This window comes from Siniperca chuatsi, linkage group LG8, assembly GCF_020085105.1.
Source record: "Siniperca chuatsi isolate FFG_IHB_CAS linkage group LG8, ASM2008510v1, whole genome shotgun sequence".
In the NCBI taxonomy this organism is placed as follows: Eukaryota; Metazoa; Chordata; class Actinopteri; order Centrarchiformes; family Sinipercidae; genus Siniperca; species Siniperca chuatsi.
In genome coordinates this window covers 5,023,933-5,043,299 of record NC_058049.1, presented here as the reverse complement: position 1 = coordinate 5,043,299, position 19,367 = coordinate 5,023,933, and positions in this window count along the sequence as shown.

Here is a 19,367-nt window from a genome sequence, read left to right as displayed (position 1 = left end):
CAGTCTTGACCAAAGGCACACTTCAATAAAATCTTATTACTTACTTACTTATTGCTCGTAAGAAATACCCAGCAAGCAATTTTGCACGTTGAATACAAACTTGTTTCATTCTTGAAGATTGTAAGGAATATACCAAGCAAGCAATTCTGCATTTAAAATATGTCTAATAGCCGTCTATACATAGACCTGACATCTAGGCTAAACCACAGCTAAATTTATGCTATCAGTGAAAGTTTAGTAGACGTCTAAACATAGCCCAAGTATAGTCTAGTCACTAATTAGACTGCTATTGCTACATATACATACATACAACAAAATAATGGCTTAGGATCCAATTTTGTGCAAAAAATAGCTTATAACATAACTAAACTTTCTCAGTTGAAAGCCAGTATAAGGAAAACTTTGCCTCACACGGGACTCAAACCCAAATCTCCAAAAGGAAGGCCCTGTGTATAACCCACTCACCCATCACTTCTTCATATTATTGCTGACATTTTCCCACTTTATAAACTATGTCACCAGACTTCCTAAGGCCATTCTACCAGAAATGACTTGCGCATACGTTTTACAGTAGTAAGCACTGTTTATTATTTAACATTAATGTACAGAACTTCTCCCATTACGATGTCCTGGAAGCTTCTTGCTGGCAGCACACAGCCTATATCATTGCTAGATTCTAGATTCATTTTTTATTCTATTGTGAGATTCCAAATGTGTGTAGCATCCAATCACAATCGACGATGAACCCTGCCCAAATTCTACAGTTAAACCAATCAAAACTACGGTAGGTGGAATTAAATGGTTGATGTTGAACACCGCCCCAATAAACACAACGCAACAAACCAAAGAGCAAAATTTAAAAAAATAATTGCAGTAGCTTAAGTGAGTATAGTACCAGTATGGACAGGTTGGGGTTTCTGAATTATGTTTGAGCTCACAAGTGTAAGTGGATGAGTGTAACCCCTCATGTCTACCAGATGCAGCTGCGACATGTTGCAGTTGCATCTATTTTTCTTGATTGTGAAGTGTTTTGACAAGCAAAACTTGTGTGCATGTATCAAGTTAGGGGTGCTATAGGCCCCTTGCATTTTAGAAATATTGAGGTCCTGAGTACAAATCCACCCAGTGCCACCCCAACTCGCCTAAGACATTTTTGATTTAGGACTTTAGAAATATCAGAAACAGCTTTAAAACAACACATTCAATATGTGTGTATAAAATATAAACCCCCATGTTCCTGGAATTGTTGCAATGGATATTACCTCAATTACCTCAATGGTGGCTACGGCTCTGCTGCTACTTTTGATTGCAAACAACATGTCTCTGAGATGGAGGCAAGCGATTTAGTATAAATTCATCTGAGCAATCTATTTCTTTCTTTGTTAATATTTTGAAAAATTACATATTTGCAAGTATAAATAGTATATTATTAGACTGACAATTTGCTGATCCCATCAAGGATTGTATTTGATACAGGTATGTCTTAGATCAGTGTTTTACGCCTGCAGAAATAGTGGCTTGTGAGCTTAAAAAAAATCTCTCAGACTCGACTAATGAAAGTGCTCAAGTGGAACCTGAGAGGGAAGAAAGGTGCACTGTTAGATGACTGAACAATAACCTCTGCTCATATCGCCTCCAGGCAGGAGGACCTGGCGTACAATTACAACTCCTTAAAAAAAACACAAAGCAGAGGCAGAGATAGGGGTGTATTTTCTGTCTTCCTCACCTCCAGGTGTTGCCTGCACTGCAGCGAGCAGCAGAATGATTCAGCCATCACGTTGCTGCTCCAGCCGCCGTTAGACACCGCTCGCTCCGGGTCTCTGGGACCACACAGCCTTATTTACCACATTCCTCTGGCAGCCAGGTCGAGTTTGATTGACACCTGTGGTCAGTGAGTCACAGGTACAGGCCCGGTTTCACCCCTCCCCAAACCCCCCACCAGCAACCAGCTGCCCTCACAAAGACAGCCTCTGAGGGCTAATCCATCAGCTAACTATCCGGCCTTTTGGCCTCAGACTCCCCTTTACTCCCTTCCATCCTCCTCTACTCTCCTTCTTACTTTGTTCTGTTCTCCTCCTTTGCTTCCCTTCCTTCTCACCTTCTTTACTCCCCTCCCCTTTGCTCTGTCTCACATACACGCGCACACACACACACACACACACACACTCACACACACACTGTATATGCAGGTTTTTGCCTAAATCTCACGCATGAATACATTGCCACACAAACACATATACACACATGGTATTTACTGCATATATACCCACAGCAGCTTTCACTGACTACATTCATTCCCTGACTCCATCTCATCACTGAGTTCAGTGATGAGATTTCTTCTTTCCCCTTGACCCGAAATAGCCTCTTAAAGAAGTGACAAGTGGCAAAATGTCCTCACTTGGGAAAACTGTACACATATAGCAATATTTGGAAGCACATAGGTACCATGTTCAGGTTCAAAGTTCCCCAAACTGTGATTGTCAGATTACAGCTCAGTAACCGTAAGTAGGCGAAACAGGCCTGTCAGTTGGTGCGTGCCCCCCGGGCAAAACCCCCACCGATTCAGCACCATGGACAGGGCCATCCATCACTGAACTACCAACTGCAGGGAGAGTGTGTATTTTCGGAGCAATGGGCCTTTGGAGCAATGGGTGTTTGTTTTTGGGATAATGGGCTGTCCAACAAATGGGCTTTCGGTCCAATGGGACATTTTTTGAACTATTGGGGTTTAGGAATAATGGGCAGTCGGAACAATGGCATGGCACCACTGAAGTGGTGTGCATGGGGCTGTGAGAAGAGTGATACTTAGAATCCAAAGAGCTTGGAGGGTCGTGTCTTTTTTCCGCCTTCACAAACCAAAAAACACAAAAGAGTAAGGGATGGATTGAAAGGAATGGATTATGTTTATCTGTTCTAACATAAGCTGCTAATGTTAGTGTGCCTGGCTCACTATTTTACTACCTACAGCAGTAATCAAGCATTACTTCCAAGGCCAGAGTATAGCATTCCTTTTGCTAATTACATTATTTTGTAGTGTTACAGTTTATGGTAGAAAAAGCACCATTCACAACTGTTACAGCTCTGTTCTGCTCTCTACTGGATTTAAGAAAGTTTACAGTCCAGCGACCACAGCCTAACATGTTCCCCAAGCAACCCAATCGCCAGAATTAAATGTAGCCATTTTGTGTTCCTGCAAACTACGGATACGTTGAATCTCTACGTTTCATTCGTTGAATCCCTATGTTTCAAATGCTGTGGTTAAGGTCTGGTTATCTTTAGGCACAAAAACCACTTGGTTAGGCTTAGGAAAAGATCAGGATTTGGGTTAAAATACCAGTTTTGCTCTAAATTTAAATCTGCCACCATTAGAATTGTAAACTGCATGCATGGCATGCATGAACAGAAAGCTTGACAGTTGTAGCAACAGTATAAGGGTCAGAGGGTAGGGCTGGGAATCGTTTAAAAAATTACGATACCAGTACTAATACCAGTACCCTTAAAATGATACAGCTACTAACCCTATACCCTTTTTTCCTACTTCATTCATTCATACCCATCATGTGAATGGAAGCATTCAGTTGCATAAAATGCCACCACTCCTCCCCATCCAAATGATTTTTCCACAAATACATTTTGAAAGTGTTCTTTAATTCATACACACGGGATAAGTGTAGAGAGCCAGCACAACAGACCAGCCTTGTTTATCAGAGTGTTGAGTAATGGAAAACGTAAATTCTGAAGGGCTAAGGAAAGAAAGAAAGACAAATCAAACAAGATAAAAAAGGGAGACATGAAGGAATATCCAACTCCAAATATACACAGTCTTTTGGGGTGTGTTCAGTGGTGGAAGAAGTATTTAGATCTTTAGCAATGTAAACACTCCATTGTAAGTTAAAATCCTGCATTTTAACATCACACACATACAAATAGACGGCGAGGAATGGCGTGTCAGCACCACTTAGTCAATACTCATCTGTCCACCACCCTCATCATCCTGGGGGAGGGTGGAGGTGGAGTGGGTTGGTCATTTGTTTGATGCAGGTGACCTGTCTCCCCCCACGGTCCATCAAGTCTCTGACACACTGTGAAGCCTCAGGGGGATCAAACACAGAGCTCCTGCTCATCAACAAGGCCACTGTTCTCAAGAATCTGATCATGTTTTTGTATAAACACCCTGGAAGCCTCTCCTTTAATTATATAAAAAAGCCAGAGATTAGTGTGCTGACAGTTACCTCAATGGAGCTAATTGTGAGTCATTTCATAGAGCAGCAGAGTTGAAAATGACTGTTGGCTTGCAGCCCAAATGTGTCCATTAAAGACAGCTCTTAACTGGTCTTAGTAATGGAGAAATAATCTGGCAGCAATGTTAAGAAATAAGTAGGACTCAAACAATGATCCACATTCGGTCACAAAATGGCCAAGAAAAGAAAAACCACACCTGGGTGATTCAAACATCAGCTCAGGACATTATTTTATCAATGAAACTCATATTGTCTGTCCAAGTGGGAATGGTAAAGCTGGATTAGATTAGAAATGTGTTAATCATTTCAAAGTTTTTAAAGATTGGAATGAAGTCTTGTGAATTTGAGCAACAACACAGGTTGGGAATAAATAGTCGCAATTAAAGCAGTTTCAAGCAATAAAGTAAGTGAACAAACTTTCAGTTAATTTCAGCATCAATGTTCACAGCCTCTCCCACCACAACCATCTGTTCCCTTGAAATATTGTGACCTGGAGTTGACACATACACCATGAAGCACATTTTTACAGCAGACACACTAGTAAGCTTCTCTATCGGAGCACAGAGTGATAACATCACTAGAGGAATGGAAAAACTAACTTGTTTGTGTTTTTGGTTTGAAAACAAAGCCTTTCTGACTGCTAATCTGTTCTGATCTTCCATTGTTCAGTGGTTGAAAATACAAGAAGTAGAGATTGGCAAGTCAATCACGGGTTTCCAAAAAGATAAAAGAAAGGTCAGAAATTGAGTTTTGTATGCCCCACATGTTTAGCCAGATAATCAGACTGCACTGCCATTTCATTTCACTTCATTATTGAGTCTGAAATACTGTATTGTTCATGTGAACCAATATATGTTGACTTTTTATTTTTTTATTTTGCCCTAACCAATCAGTAGTAAGTGGCATATCTGCCCTTCCATCATCATTTTAAGTAGACACTGAACGTTTTTCATTATGATTGAAGAAATATGTCTATTTAAGAGTTGTTTTTTCTGTACGTTGACTTATAACGACCTGAACAGCTGCACTGATTTCATGTCAGCATTTTTGCGGCCATCATTTTCTGTCAAGATTTGTAATTGATGAGGCTATTTTTCTGGCTCTGGTACAGGAAGATGACGTCCCCAATCTTAATCCTGCTGACAAAACTCTGATTGGTCTTTGATTGATTGTTTCTCCAACTGGGCAAACAGCTGTCAATGCACACAACCCAAGACTTATTTTTGATGTGGGCGGTGATTCATAAGTCTGGAGCCAGGCTACCAAATCTTGGCAAAATAATTGCTGAGTCACCGATACTGTCCACTTTTGCTCCTAGAGTACTGCTTAGTCAAGTTAAGTCAAGTCAATTTTATTTATATATCCCAATATCGAAAATCACAAATTTACCTCAAGGGGCTTTAAAATCTGTACAGCATATGACACCCTCTGTCCTTACACCCTCGATTTGGATAAGGAAAAACTCCCCAAACAAAACATTTAACAGGGGGAAAAAATGGAAGAAACTTCAGGAAGAGCAACAGAGGAGAGATCCCTCTCCCAGGATGTGTGTACAGAATAGACCAACATAATAAAATTACAGTATGGACAATCATGAAGACAAAATTATAGATAGATTGTAAACATATATGAAGATTATGGATCTGGGAGGACATTGAGCAACTTCAGGTGTTGCCAAACAGACCTGAGCCACATGATCTCCTCTCCACCATGGGGAAGGCATGATTCTTCGAAATGGAAAAAGAATGCTATTTTCTCTATTTTACTACATATTTCTGAAAAAGAAGTAAATACTCAACATATAAAGTCATAAACATCTATATAAACCTTAATTTCAAGACAGAAAATACCAAAAAAAGAGGTAATAAACATGCTTTTATTGCAGTATGTGCATGTGCAGAGCACTGAGATCCTCAGCCTCAGTCACAGATCATTTGCTGAGTTGACAACACAAACCCAAGTCCATCATAACAAGTTTGATAAACGGCCTAAGCTTGTGTACAGAGAAACACAGGATCCACATTCTGACACAGCAGGCATCAGGGCAGATATGATAAACGCTGCATTTCCCTCAGATGTTTTTTTTTTTTTTTTTTTGTCGGAACAGCGCTCTCAACAGCAACGGAGTGGAACCACAGTGCATTATCCAGTCTGATGAAAGTTGAGATACAGTAAGAGCTTGGGCAGTAATTGGGGGAATGTATTCCACTTCCTTGCACATACTGTATAGTCATTTATGCTGAAGGGAAGCAAATGTAAGACCTGAAATATGATCTTGGAAAGGCTGACAATATCAGAACCAGTATTCATTTTCCACCGCGACACAATAGCTTAACATGGTTATTACTAATTTATGAAACTGCTGACAAAAGACACATGATAAACCTGCATCAGTGAGGCTTTGGGACGAATCAGAAACTGGTTGCTTCTTGTGTTGTTAGAAAAGACAGATGAAATATGAGATAAACGCTCAGCGCAAGACGACCCCTCAGCCCTGATCACAAAGATACTGTATGAGCAATGCATGTGATGGAGGAGATATCATTGGTTTTGTGTTTGCACAGTGATACCTAATACTGCTTTATAGAGAGGACATTTATCCAGAGGAATGCAGGAGCGATAAAAGTGGATTTATGGCCAGTTATGTATACTGGGGGCACTGTAAGGCACACATTGTTGAAACTTAATTTACTTTCATTGTTAAAGCATGTAACACAGGTACAGAATTTCACCATTGTTCCATATTTGTAGACAAATTAACTAAATTGTTCATTATCATCAAGCAACTTGAGGATGGTATTAAGGAAAGCCCAAGACTAGCCTGGGATGGATTTCTCTGTTGAAAGAATAAAGCAGTTCTTATTGTTTCAATAACTTTTAAACATGATTACATGCAACAGGTGTGATGCCACAAATGGAAACACAAATGGTATTAAACAGAGCAGTAGACCTGAAATGTGAGAATTGAGAGTTAACTCAAGTTGCAAAAATGAAGACTTTCAACTGGACGTGGACTTGTCTGCCATGAGACTGGACTCGACTTGACCTGAAGGACAAATTGGGAGAACTCAGACCAGTAAATGTAAAATTCTGTACTGTGGCTTTTTCATCCCAAACTTTGAAAAACTGACATCATAATGGGACCTGCTTTTTCATTGTACCTGAACCTAAAGACTAAAAAACAGCTCTGATATTCAGCATGTAACTTCTCTAATTCACGGTCTGAACCAGGTTCATATACTGCAACCTACCATAGTGACAGGATACAGCAAACTGGCAAAACATCAAAACTTAAGTCTGCAAGTGTTAACAGAGTCTGTGGAGTATGATTTCACTTGCCATTTATGCAGCAGTTTAGGTTTGTTGGGTCCCAGGCATGCTATAGGTAAGTGCTGCTGGTAGCTGTGAAACTTCCAACTGCCAGTTCATAAGAGATATGTCCAAGGAGGGTGTTTAGCTTATCGATTCATATTCCTATGTCCTTTGTATAGAAATGCTAGCTTTGTGCCTTATTGAAATGCTATCAGGAAGTGTAACGTTCATTGTAACGTGCATTTTTTCAGTGATAATTTGGTCAGATAATTAAATAATGCACTCGACAAACAAGCTAGCTAGCCATTGTGCTGAAATATTTTGATGTTTTATAGTGTGCTGACGAGCCAACTGTATGACTGATCAGTAGTCTGTTCCTATCCAGACTACACTGTAAATGGCAGCACAGAAATAAATGCAGGCCTCCAGTCTATCATTCCTGTAGTCCATCATTCCTCCGCCCAACACATCACAATACAACGCAGTCTACGGGTTGCTTACTGTACCTAGACAGTTTCAGTGGCGTCTAGCAGTTACTGCACATCAAGTTACAAAGGGACCTACCACAAGAGGGTGCTCATGTCACACTTAAATAAAACAAACCAGCCCCAGTGGGAAAAGGAATATACTACATTACGAACAATACTAACAAAATAAATAAATAACATAACTGTAAAATAAAGCCGTGACTAATAAATAAAATCACGGAAGCAGTTTATGTTAAGAAACCCCAAACAGCCCACGTCAATCAAAGTTGGTCTGGAGATTGAAACCAAATGACTTTTGGCAAAAACAAACAACCATTGGTGAAAATATGTCATCAAGACATACAGTGATACCCCATCCCCAACATTTCCACATGTTCTTTTGCATTCCAAGCTGTATGAAAGTAGATGTCTGTTAGAGTCGTTTACATAAAAACTCATGTAGCCTGGTTTGATCAGATTTAGATCTTGGCAGATATAGAGATTAACTTTGCAAGCATTAAAATTCCATGTAAAGCGTGTCTGGGGCTTTCTCACTAAGCCGACAAACACAAACTAAAACAGCAGAAGAGAGCAAGAAAGAGCTCACAAAGCAAGCTTTTTATTACCCAGAACCCCACTGTCTCCCAGGGAGGACATATTTAATTACAGACGTGACAAGGAAGACATGAGGGAGTTAAAATGCAACGAATCTGTCATCCCCCCCACCCCTAGTGGAAATCGCACTCTCACCACACAGCATGTTGTACAGATTAGCTCAGGGTCGGAAATTACAGAACATCTCCCAACCTCAGTGGAACTCTCTGTAGGAGCTTGCCAACTTTCAGGACCAGCTTCCTGCAGTCTAATGAATCTCCTGTTTCCCTTTCAAGCTGGCTAAATAGACCTTTCTGACTGAAGGTTGTTTCTAACTTATCATACAGGAGATGGACGTTTATTTTTCTTCATACTGAGCATGGTCGATGTGATGTTATAAAGAGATTTTATCCTGATTCAACTATTTTTCTAGCAATAGCTCAAGGCCTGAGTCTGAATGTACCTTTTTATTCATACTTGAAAAATGTATCCCTAGGCACTTCATAGGCAGCAGTGCATTTGATACCAGTGTAACTCAAGAAATGCTTACGATGTTAAACTTTGCTTAATGGGGTGCCTCAGGGATCCATGTGCACCACTGCTCTTTTTTTCCTCCCACCAAGACACCATTTATGATATGTGATCGCTGAATCGAGGGACACAAATCAAGGGAGCCCCTCTCCCTTGTGGGAGGTACAGTACAAGCTCGCCCACAGTCAGCACATTTTAATACAGCTTTTTTTCCACATTTTTCATGGATGAACGTAACACTTTCAAAGCTATTATTTTCTGCCTTGACAAACATGAAATCTATCCCCTGCAATAATAGAACTGCGGGAGGCATTTAAAGAGGTGGCTCAATGTACAGTAAAAGATTTACACACTTCTCCTCAGACAGCTTCAGGCTTTTATCTGAGTATGATTCACAACTCTCACATGGCCACAGAGGATAACTTACTTAACTGTACAGAGCTGCATGCTTCACATCTGAGTAAATAGATAAGCACTGCATAATCTCTGCTGCATGAGGCATTCGTCTCACAATGTACAGCAAGCAGTGGTGAAGAAGTGCTCAAATCCTTTACTTAAAGCTGCACTAATTAATATTTTTTATCTCAACAATGGATCAAATATGCATAATGTGATAATTGCTTGTAGTGACAAAACCATAGAGAATTATTATCTGACTGCAGCTCCTCTCTGCTCTACGTTACATCCTGCTAACTTGTTCGCCATATCAGTTTTATAAGGTTATATTGTGTCAATGTTTAGAGCTTGTTTCTGCTGCCCCCAAGTGGCTAAAAAATCAATTGATAAAGCAAAAGTAGCAGTAAAAGCTAAAGTGACTATGTGTAAAGTGAAAGGTGTCACTTGTAGTGACAAACCCACAGAGAATTATCACCCAACTGTGCACTGCCCAGGTTTATGTTTTTTAGCATCTTTTTGCTAATTATTTTAGTTTTATGGCCCTCTCATCAGCCCTGTTCGCATCCACAGGAGGCAGCTTTTTCCAGTGATGAAAAAAACGTTTTAAATTGATTATACAATATCTCAGTTATGTTATTGTCATGTAATAAAAAAATATATGTCATGTTACGAGCTTTGTTTTGCTGCTCCAAGTGTCCATACAAATCTTGTAATGCTGCTTTAAGTAAGATTAGCAAAATGTATGAAAATAGTAAAAGCACTATGCAGTCATAATGGCCTATGTCAGTTTTATATTATTACTATTAGTGATGCATTCATGTGTAATCAGCATTTTAATGTATCTGGTCAAGGTGCATCTGGTTTTACGTATCTGATGCACTGATGGATAGTTGAATGTTCTTTATGTCATCACATCTTATTTTATATGCTTAATCTGCAAAGTAACAAGTTATAGCTTTCAAATCAGTGAAGTGGGATAGAAAACCATATCACCTTCTAATATATAGTGAAGAATACTATGTATAAGTAAAGTCCAAGTACATCAAAGTTTTATTCAAGTACCGTTCTTCAGTAAATGTAATTTGTTCCTTTCCACAACTGACAGCCTGTGCAGTGTTAACAATTAGGCAGTGTTTGCTGATATAATAGTAGGAAAAGGTCACTCCGCATTAACCTTAATCCTCCCCATAAGTCTCTTCAATGATGCCATAATCATCAAGTCTAGTGTTAAAATGTAATTGCAGAAAATGTATTTGTGCCGATTATTTCCTCAGTAAAACAAGCAAGAAACACTGTGCTCTCTGAAATCAAGACAACATGCATTGATTCTTCACTCCACACAAGGCAGTGCAATAGTTCTGAGGATAATTCAAATATGAACTCATCTGAAAGGGCCATCCTCAAGTAAATTACCTGAGCATTTGAAAAGATTCCAACAAGTACTTAACCCAAGATGCCATCAGTCTGACAACAAACCCAGTGTGCCGTTCAGATCTCCTATTAGCCTGTGTCATTAAACCAACATCATAAACCCTCCTAAGTACAGTTTCCCGCAACTGGAATAACATGGATTTAGAAAATGGTGCCCCTGCTGATGTGGTACATAATACCTTCATTTCAGTTTTTGCCAAGTCATTACCTATATTTGTGACAAGGGAGCTACTTTATGATGTGAGGTACTTCTTTAACGCCTTAGAAAAGTGGTAGAAGGACCTCACAGGTATAAAGGGGAAAACTGTCATGTCATGTAATAAATTCCTATCTGCATTTCCTAATTCAGACAGGGCAAGGGGTGTCATCTCAGAGCATATTACATTTATACTGTGGCTGCTTACCACAGAAAAAAATAAGTCATTGCCATCCCTTTTTTAGAGTTTATTTGGAGTCAGTTTAATTAATAGTTAGTTTTTCATCATGGAGAGTTAGTTTAAAGGTCCAGTGTGTAGGCTTTATTGGCATCTAGCGGTGAAATTGCAGTTTGCAACCATTTAAATACCGCTCGCTTCACCCTCGCGTTTCAAGCGTGTAGCAGAAACTACGGTGACTGCGAAACTCGCGAATAAACGCAGAAGGCCCAATCTAGAGCCAGGGATTGCTTTGGCCGTTCTGGGCTACTGTAGACACATGGTGGTGCAACATGGCGACCTCCGTAGAAGGGGACCGGCTCCCTATGTAGATAGAAACGGCTTATTCTAAGGTAATGAAAACACAACAATTCTTATTTTCAGGTGATTATACACTAATGGAAACATACTTATGAATATTATATTCCATTTCTGTCAATAGCTCCTCCTAAATGTTACACGCTGGACCTTTAACTGTTACCAAGTAGCAACAGTAGTAAGTGCTCTGGCGCTGGATACGTACAGGTTGATATTTCTTGTACACTGCAAGTTCAACCCGAATGCCGAGCACATAGGCCAACGCAACTGCATGTGAAGTGAAATGACAAGAGTAAACGCCATTTTAACCCTGGGAGGTGCAAATTGGGGCAAAGGCTCATCTGTGCCAGTTGAAAATGTCTTTACTTACAAAAATTCATGTGAGGTCATGACATGAAAGCCAATCAGTGTTGGGTTTTCCAAATGTCAACAGACATTCAAAATGGAGGACAAACAAATAGTAGCAGTTTGCTAGCTGTAGCAGAAGCAGTTATACAACAAGCAGCCCATGCTTACCAATCACAGTTCTTGGTGTGTCTCCATTTCCGCCATAGTCCCAACATTACAGTTTTTGAGGAGGTGTACGTCAGCTTTGGCACAATCTCGTTACCCATCGGCTATCGTCTGACGACGATTTAGCCTCCTCTGTGCGCCGGTCATTGTTTACAGCCCGATTAGCAATCTTGGAACCCATCAGCTATCGTCTGACAACAATTTGAATGCAGATAAATGCATTCATGTGCAGATATCTGTTTATAGAGCTTAGCTATGGCGTAGCTACAGCTGCTACATTCGTAGGTTAATAGCCACGCCGTAACCTCTTACTGCACAACTATAAATGTTCCTTAAGTGTCAGACGTGACCTTCTGTCCCAGACACAAATGCCTGTAATGCTACTGTCTGTTGTCATTCTCAAATGTAATTCAAAATTCATGTTTCATACATCAGCATACATACAACTCTCAAACCTGAAAATTGTGTGTGACAAGGACATTTCAACCAAAAAGGGCTGCAGATTTCACATTTGACTTGTTTAAATTTGTCCTCTGCACCTCAGGGTGTTTGAAGAAACTCAGACAAACTCTCAAACCTCAGGACTGTGCTTTGAAAGGGCAACCAAAAAAGGGGGGTCCAGTGCGAGTGTGAAATTGGATGAGGGGTCTAATGAACAGCACCACACTCCACTCGCTGTTATTTGTCACTGTCCTCCTCACTCCTCTAGAGTAGAGTTTCATATTAGTTTCAAAGGAATCAAAGAGCACAGTATTCTTCATTTTCTTATCTTGAATCAGGATCAACTGCATGAGCAAAGCAATTTGAAGTTTGTGTATATGGTAGCTGCCCCACTGTCTGATCCCCATCTGTACCTATCACAGGTAACATTGCTATTGAAATGACTTCAGTTACTTCAGATTGTTTTCTTTGTGTAACCTGCATCGGAGGATGTGAATCTCTCCTGGGAAGTATTTCACTACAATGGCACAGTTGAAAATACACAAAATGCACAACTTGCTAATTATTTATTTTTATGACACATGCCATATTATTTTGACTCACTAGTTACAAAATTAATTAATTAATGATATTTATAATCTCTGTGCCTGTGGTGTAACATATTGGCATCACTATTTCGGAGGGGTTTGTGAGATGAAACGGCAGAAACCTGGCCATTCCCCTCCGGACTCTCACAGAAATATTTTGGTTTTTCCAGGTTTCCATCAGCATGCTCTTCTATAAACAGTCCTGTGTCCCGAGGAATAAACAGTTCTGAAAGAATAAAATTTATTAAAAAAATGTAAATTCTGCTTTGCAATGCCTTCACTGCTACTGTGGCTGCTGATCAAAGATGAGTTTTTTAATAATACAACAGTGACACCTGTGGGTCGGCTGGGGTACTGTATGTAGAGTGAAAATCATTTGAAAGAATATAATATAATAAACACACCAGTTAAGAATCTTATCCAAACAGTTTAATTGGTGGTTTTACATCAAGCTTGTGTCCTTGTCACGGTTCACTTACAGTATATGGACAAAAGTATGTGGACACCATAACTAAATATGTGTACATTACACCTTCACTGTAAAAGATTAGTGGACTCTGGATTAGTGGATTAATATTTTATCATTAACGTAATGTAAATATATTTGTTCATTTCAAGATTTCAAAATTTGACGGTATGTTTGTCAGTGTGACCCAACAGTTGTTGATTGAACTTGGAATTTTAACTTTGATTTAGAACTTCTTACTTAACTTCTTAGTTACTTTTAAATTATATTTCATAGTCAGCCACCATGCCTGTATGACCCCTGCGTGCTTTCCTCTCCTTGTGTGTCTTGTGTGTCCTCGAGTTGTGTGTGTGTCCGGGCTTACCGCTTCCTCTGGGGCTACAGTAGACGGCACTGGTGCTACACTTACTGGGCATTTTCAACTTTAACTGCATTTCAACCAGAAGAACCAGGGACTAAATTTTGTTCCTCTATGATAGCTCCATGGCAAACAATTCCCTGCTCCAGGGCTAGTACTTTCTGTTGGTCCGGGACCTGTCAGGGTGGAGAATAAAGTTCTGAACTTCAGCTGATTGGTCAAACACAGGCACCATGGAAACTACAACTTATGTACAGCTTAATTCACAAAATAAAGAAGTACCGGGTGCCACTAGAAATAATATTGGGACGAGGTTTGGAAATGTCTTACTATTTATTCATGTTAGAATCTTCCTTGATGTTTGCTCCCTGACTAGTTTAAATAAGAGTTAGATAAAAACAGAGACGTGTGCGAATGAGCCGAGAGCAAGAGCAAATGAGACAGACAGAGTGGCAGCAGAACTTTTAGCTCCTAGTTTAGTTCCTCTTGTTCCTGGAATAGTTCCTGAAACTATATGGTCCAAAACAGTTATTAGTGAGGTTGGCCACTGATGTTGGGCAGTAAGTCTTGGCTCATAGTCCACATTTCAGTTCATCCCAAAGGTGTTGGATGGGGTTGAATTCAGGGCTCAGTCAAGTTGTTCCACACCAAACTGGGAAAACCAGACATGCAGTAGACAGGGGTGTCCACAGACCTTTGGCCATATAGTTTATTTATCAGTCACAAAGTGATTAAAGTTAATAATACTATCATACCAGACATTGAATCATACAGTACTGGCAGCTTCATTAGTGAGTTAGCTGTTGCTCTTATGTTCCAGGATGGGTTAACCACTCCATCACATGTCATCATCCCACTATTTTTCCCTTCTGACTCACTCTAGTGAGAAAATACTGAAATAGCTCCTGTATATTTCGTCAAAGGATTTGTATACTGTAATTCTACATTTCAACATGGCTGCAATATTTGGCCCTCCACCCCACAATGAATGACTGTTTGGTTTGTTTGGCAAATGCTGGTGCAAACGATATCTCATGCACGCCCATGTAATGTACCCAACAGCGGAGTTTACTGATTGATATTTATTTCCTCGCACCGAGATTTCCTCAGCATGAGCAGACGAGGGAGATGGAAACTGGGAGAAGCCAAGCACACTAGGAAACAGCAGGCCCTCACATTAGACTCGGCAACAAGGGGTCGCTGGGAAAACTGCTGCAGAAAACCAGGACGACAATTTAAAACCCAGAAGCATGTTAAACAAATACAGACATGCAATAGATCCACTGTCAGCATTAATGCTTGGCCGTTCACACACTCGTTATTAGAAAAGAGGGCAGCGTTGTTTTGCTGGCTCTCACTTCCCCGAGGCATACAATAACCTTTTTGTAGCTCACTTTTTAAAAGCCTATTCAACCAAACTCCTGTTGCCTGAGACTGAAACCAACGACTCGCTCGTATAAAAAGTAACAATTTACCCTCCTCTTCAACATTGTTTCTCCACGATCCTCGAAGGATGAGACAGGACTGACCCTGAAAGCTGCGCTCAAGTGCCACAGAGTGAAAAGATGATGATTAGCATCTCATTATCTGTCCTCATATTTAATTTAACTCAAGTTCAAGTTAAAACCTGATTGTCCTTCATTCAGGTCTGATCCCATATCCGTACACTTCACAGACGACAGAACATGGTGCATGAATGGCTGCTTTGGATTACTGTAGCCCTTCATCTTCTCATTCACTCCTGCATTTGATCTTTATGGCCAAGCTTTGACTTTACAATATGTTGATTGATTTTATGAGAGTAGGCACTATACTTGCACTGAGCTTTTTTAGAGTGGTGGAAATAGCCTTTGATGGTCTAAACTAATCTTACTGAGGGGATTTCAAATTGCTATCTGACATCTGTCTGCCTGGTCCATATTTGGTTATCAACAGAGCCAAAGAAAACTTAATTTCACCTTCATTTCAACATCCTCATAAACTTGTTTTGCATGCAGCTCTCTACTCGGCTTCAGAAAAATAATTTTCCAGAATCATCAACAAAAAAACTAAATCACTTAGTTGGTGCATGATTGATTTACAAGACAGTATCCTGGTATTTCATTCAGCTCTGACTCTAAACTGAAAGCACCACTATTTTAAATCCAACCATTTGATCAGCTGACAGCTGAAACCATAAGGTGGGTTGCAGCAGAGAAGGTTGCTTGTACCAAATTTTTGTGAAAGTGACATGACAATATTGAGCATGAGTGGGCAGCTGTAGCTCAGGTGGTAGAGATACTGACCATTAATCATAGAATTGATGGTTTGATCTCTGGCTTGTCCTGTACACACGTTAAAGTGTTCTTGAGCAAGACACTGAACCCAAAAAGTGTTGCTTTTGTGTATATGTGGGGAAAAATGTAAGTCACTTTTGACAAAAGCATCTGCCAAATGAAGGCAATGGTAAGATACAAACCAGCTCAGCAGTAAGCAACATTTTGTCTAGAAAGAGGTGACTCATCAATCTCAGATCTGTTGTCTCCCTTGTTCCCTTGGTTTCCTTAAATTTCACAATATAAACTCATGATAAAAATAAGTGTACTGACTGATTTGTTTCGCTATTGCAGATTTAAATGCACTTATGATAATTAGATACTTTATTTAAATAAGGAGAGATAAATTGGAAGTGTATAACAATATTTATTGTGATTAGCAACAGAGAAAGACTCAGACATCGATGCGAAGCATCTTCATTAAGCATGGGCCCATGTAAAGATAGGAGAGAGGATAGGATGGGGAGGTGGGAGGGTTGCACAATAATAGGTCTGAAAGACAGAATAACAGACTTACAGTTATATTTAAAGAACAGCATCAGGGACTGATTGGCTCGAGGAACATGGGCAGAAAGATCATTGTCATCATCATCATTATCATCATACTAAATATTCAGCCATTCTTGGGGTTAATTTAGATTTTATGTAAAAATCTTGTTATAAGGCTATCCTAAAATGTGATTAGAACATTTCATGTCGGTCTAGCTAAATTATGAGATACAGTATTTTGTGTGCATAGTTGATACTTCAGCCAGAAGGTGGCATAAAGGGGAAGCTCACAGAGACATATGGCATATCCTCTGAGGAGCATGAATTTGCTCAGTAAATTTTGTTACAATCTGCTCTTCAAGTCAAAACGTTTGCCTTACGGTGGTGGGGATCACCAGAAACTTTGGATTATATCCTCTGGAGACAATGCATATCCACTATAACAGGTTTAATTGTTATCTAGTGATGTATTTTCAAGTCACTTTTTCATGGTGACTGTGGCGCCAGACAAATGGTCAAGGGTGTCACCAAAATTATCAGGAATCCTCCTCTGGGGACCAAGAATATAATTAATACCAGGTTTGATAGCAATCAGATGTCAGGATGTTGTGCGCTGGACCAAAGTGTTGGATGGATGGACTGACCCACTGATTCACTGACTTAACTGACTTTACCATCTTTCCTGGGAACAACTGGGAAAAGAGCTTACTGTACTAGGATAGATGCAAAATGGCTGTCACAAAGTGGCAACTAGAGAATTAGGAATTACATGAATCCTTGATTTGATGCATAGTAAAAGATCAATGCTAATCCAAACAATCTCAGCATTTCGATAATACAATATGATAGCAGGGTAAAAACTCATATACAGACAGCTTCGCAAGTCATCTCAACGTTAATTTTGCTACTGTATTTGCATGTGTTTTCAGTGTTGGTGCAGGTCATCGGATCAACATCTCATCCATGTCAAAATTAGTGCTCGGATCAGCAACAGCATGTGAAAATATCAGTCAGCATAAGGGAATTAGCTCAAACATAACAACAACTTGATATTTATATCAAAGCATCCTGAGAGCTCCTGGCTTAGGCAGCGTAATCAGGTTAGCTAAACGTCTCCTGTGGGGAAGTAATCTACTTTGATGCTCTGTCTGCTACCAAAACATTGAATCTGTGTCAGGCTACGCAAGCTGAGCAGCTACCACCAGTCCAGCCCACTCTGTAATTCAATTACATTAGTTGACTCATGTCCTACTTAACGTCCAGGCAGCCAACGGCCTGATTACGGAAGCCACAAATTGTCAAATACCAAACCTGAATAAACATTTATGTCTCTCAAAACCAGGAGGGTTGTAATTATCCTATGTAATGTTATTTCGCAGGACAGATGAAGTGCAGCGCAGGAGTTCACTTCCCAGATCATCTACATAGAAATTCAAACAGTTCTTCCTACTGAAATTAGACGTTTCAGTGAACTCATTTGACCTTGACCCAACCTCATCCCATGGCCTATAGACATCATAACTGTGTTTCTGCAAATTATTAATGCCTTGAATTCCACATGATCATGTCCTTTCCCACATTGCAATCAATAAAGGTAGTACAATTAATGCTCACATGCAAGCACTTAATTTAGACATGCGTATTATGTCTTTTATTGGAAAGTGATTGAAGACAGTGCCACAGTAGTATTATTATCTGCCTTATTTCTACATTCTGATACTTTCTCTAGAATGTTTCTGTATAAAAGTGAAACTACAATGTGAACACAGCTGGAGAGGTTATAAAGAGTGAATATGAAACCATATCATTTGCTAAAATGACAATATCTTTAATGTATAAAATAATGAGAATACACCAGTGCCAAAGTGTTCTGTTCATCAAGCAGAAATGGAAAATCTAAAAATGTTTAATTACTTTACTAAATTATTACAATATGGAACTTAATTTAAAGTAAATTCCAAGATTTGCATGACTGGACTAATTTTAAGAAGTCACAGTGTTTGAATGTAAAGCTAAAATAACATAAGTTAGCACAACGGCAGAAAAAACATTTATGAATGGCATTTAGAATGGCAAAAAAAGCTGTCACCTGAATGACCAAATTTCCTTTTCCATATTTGCCAGCAATTGCAAAATAAATAATAAAGTTGTATTTAATACATCTAAGAAAATACACCACTGTCCACCACTGTTATTGTAACCCTTAATTTGTCTAAATACTGTTGTTTGACCAATATATAATTTTGTATCTATATCGGCCCAACCCTGAATGTCTTTTCTGCATATAACTGTGTTATGTATTTAAATTTAACTTAACATGTTGCAAAAAAAAGTTGAATAAATTAGCTTTTATGTTATATATTTTGGTGCTTTTAGAACATAAACACTGGTTTTCATAGAAAAGTAGATTTGGGAAATGTCATGAAGGATGCTGAGATATCTTATTCACTTCTAGAATTTAAAACAGCTGTCATTTCATGTTAACCTTGAATGTT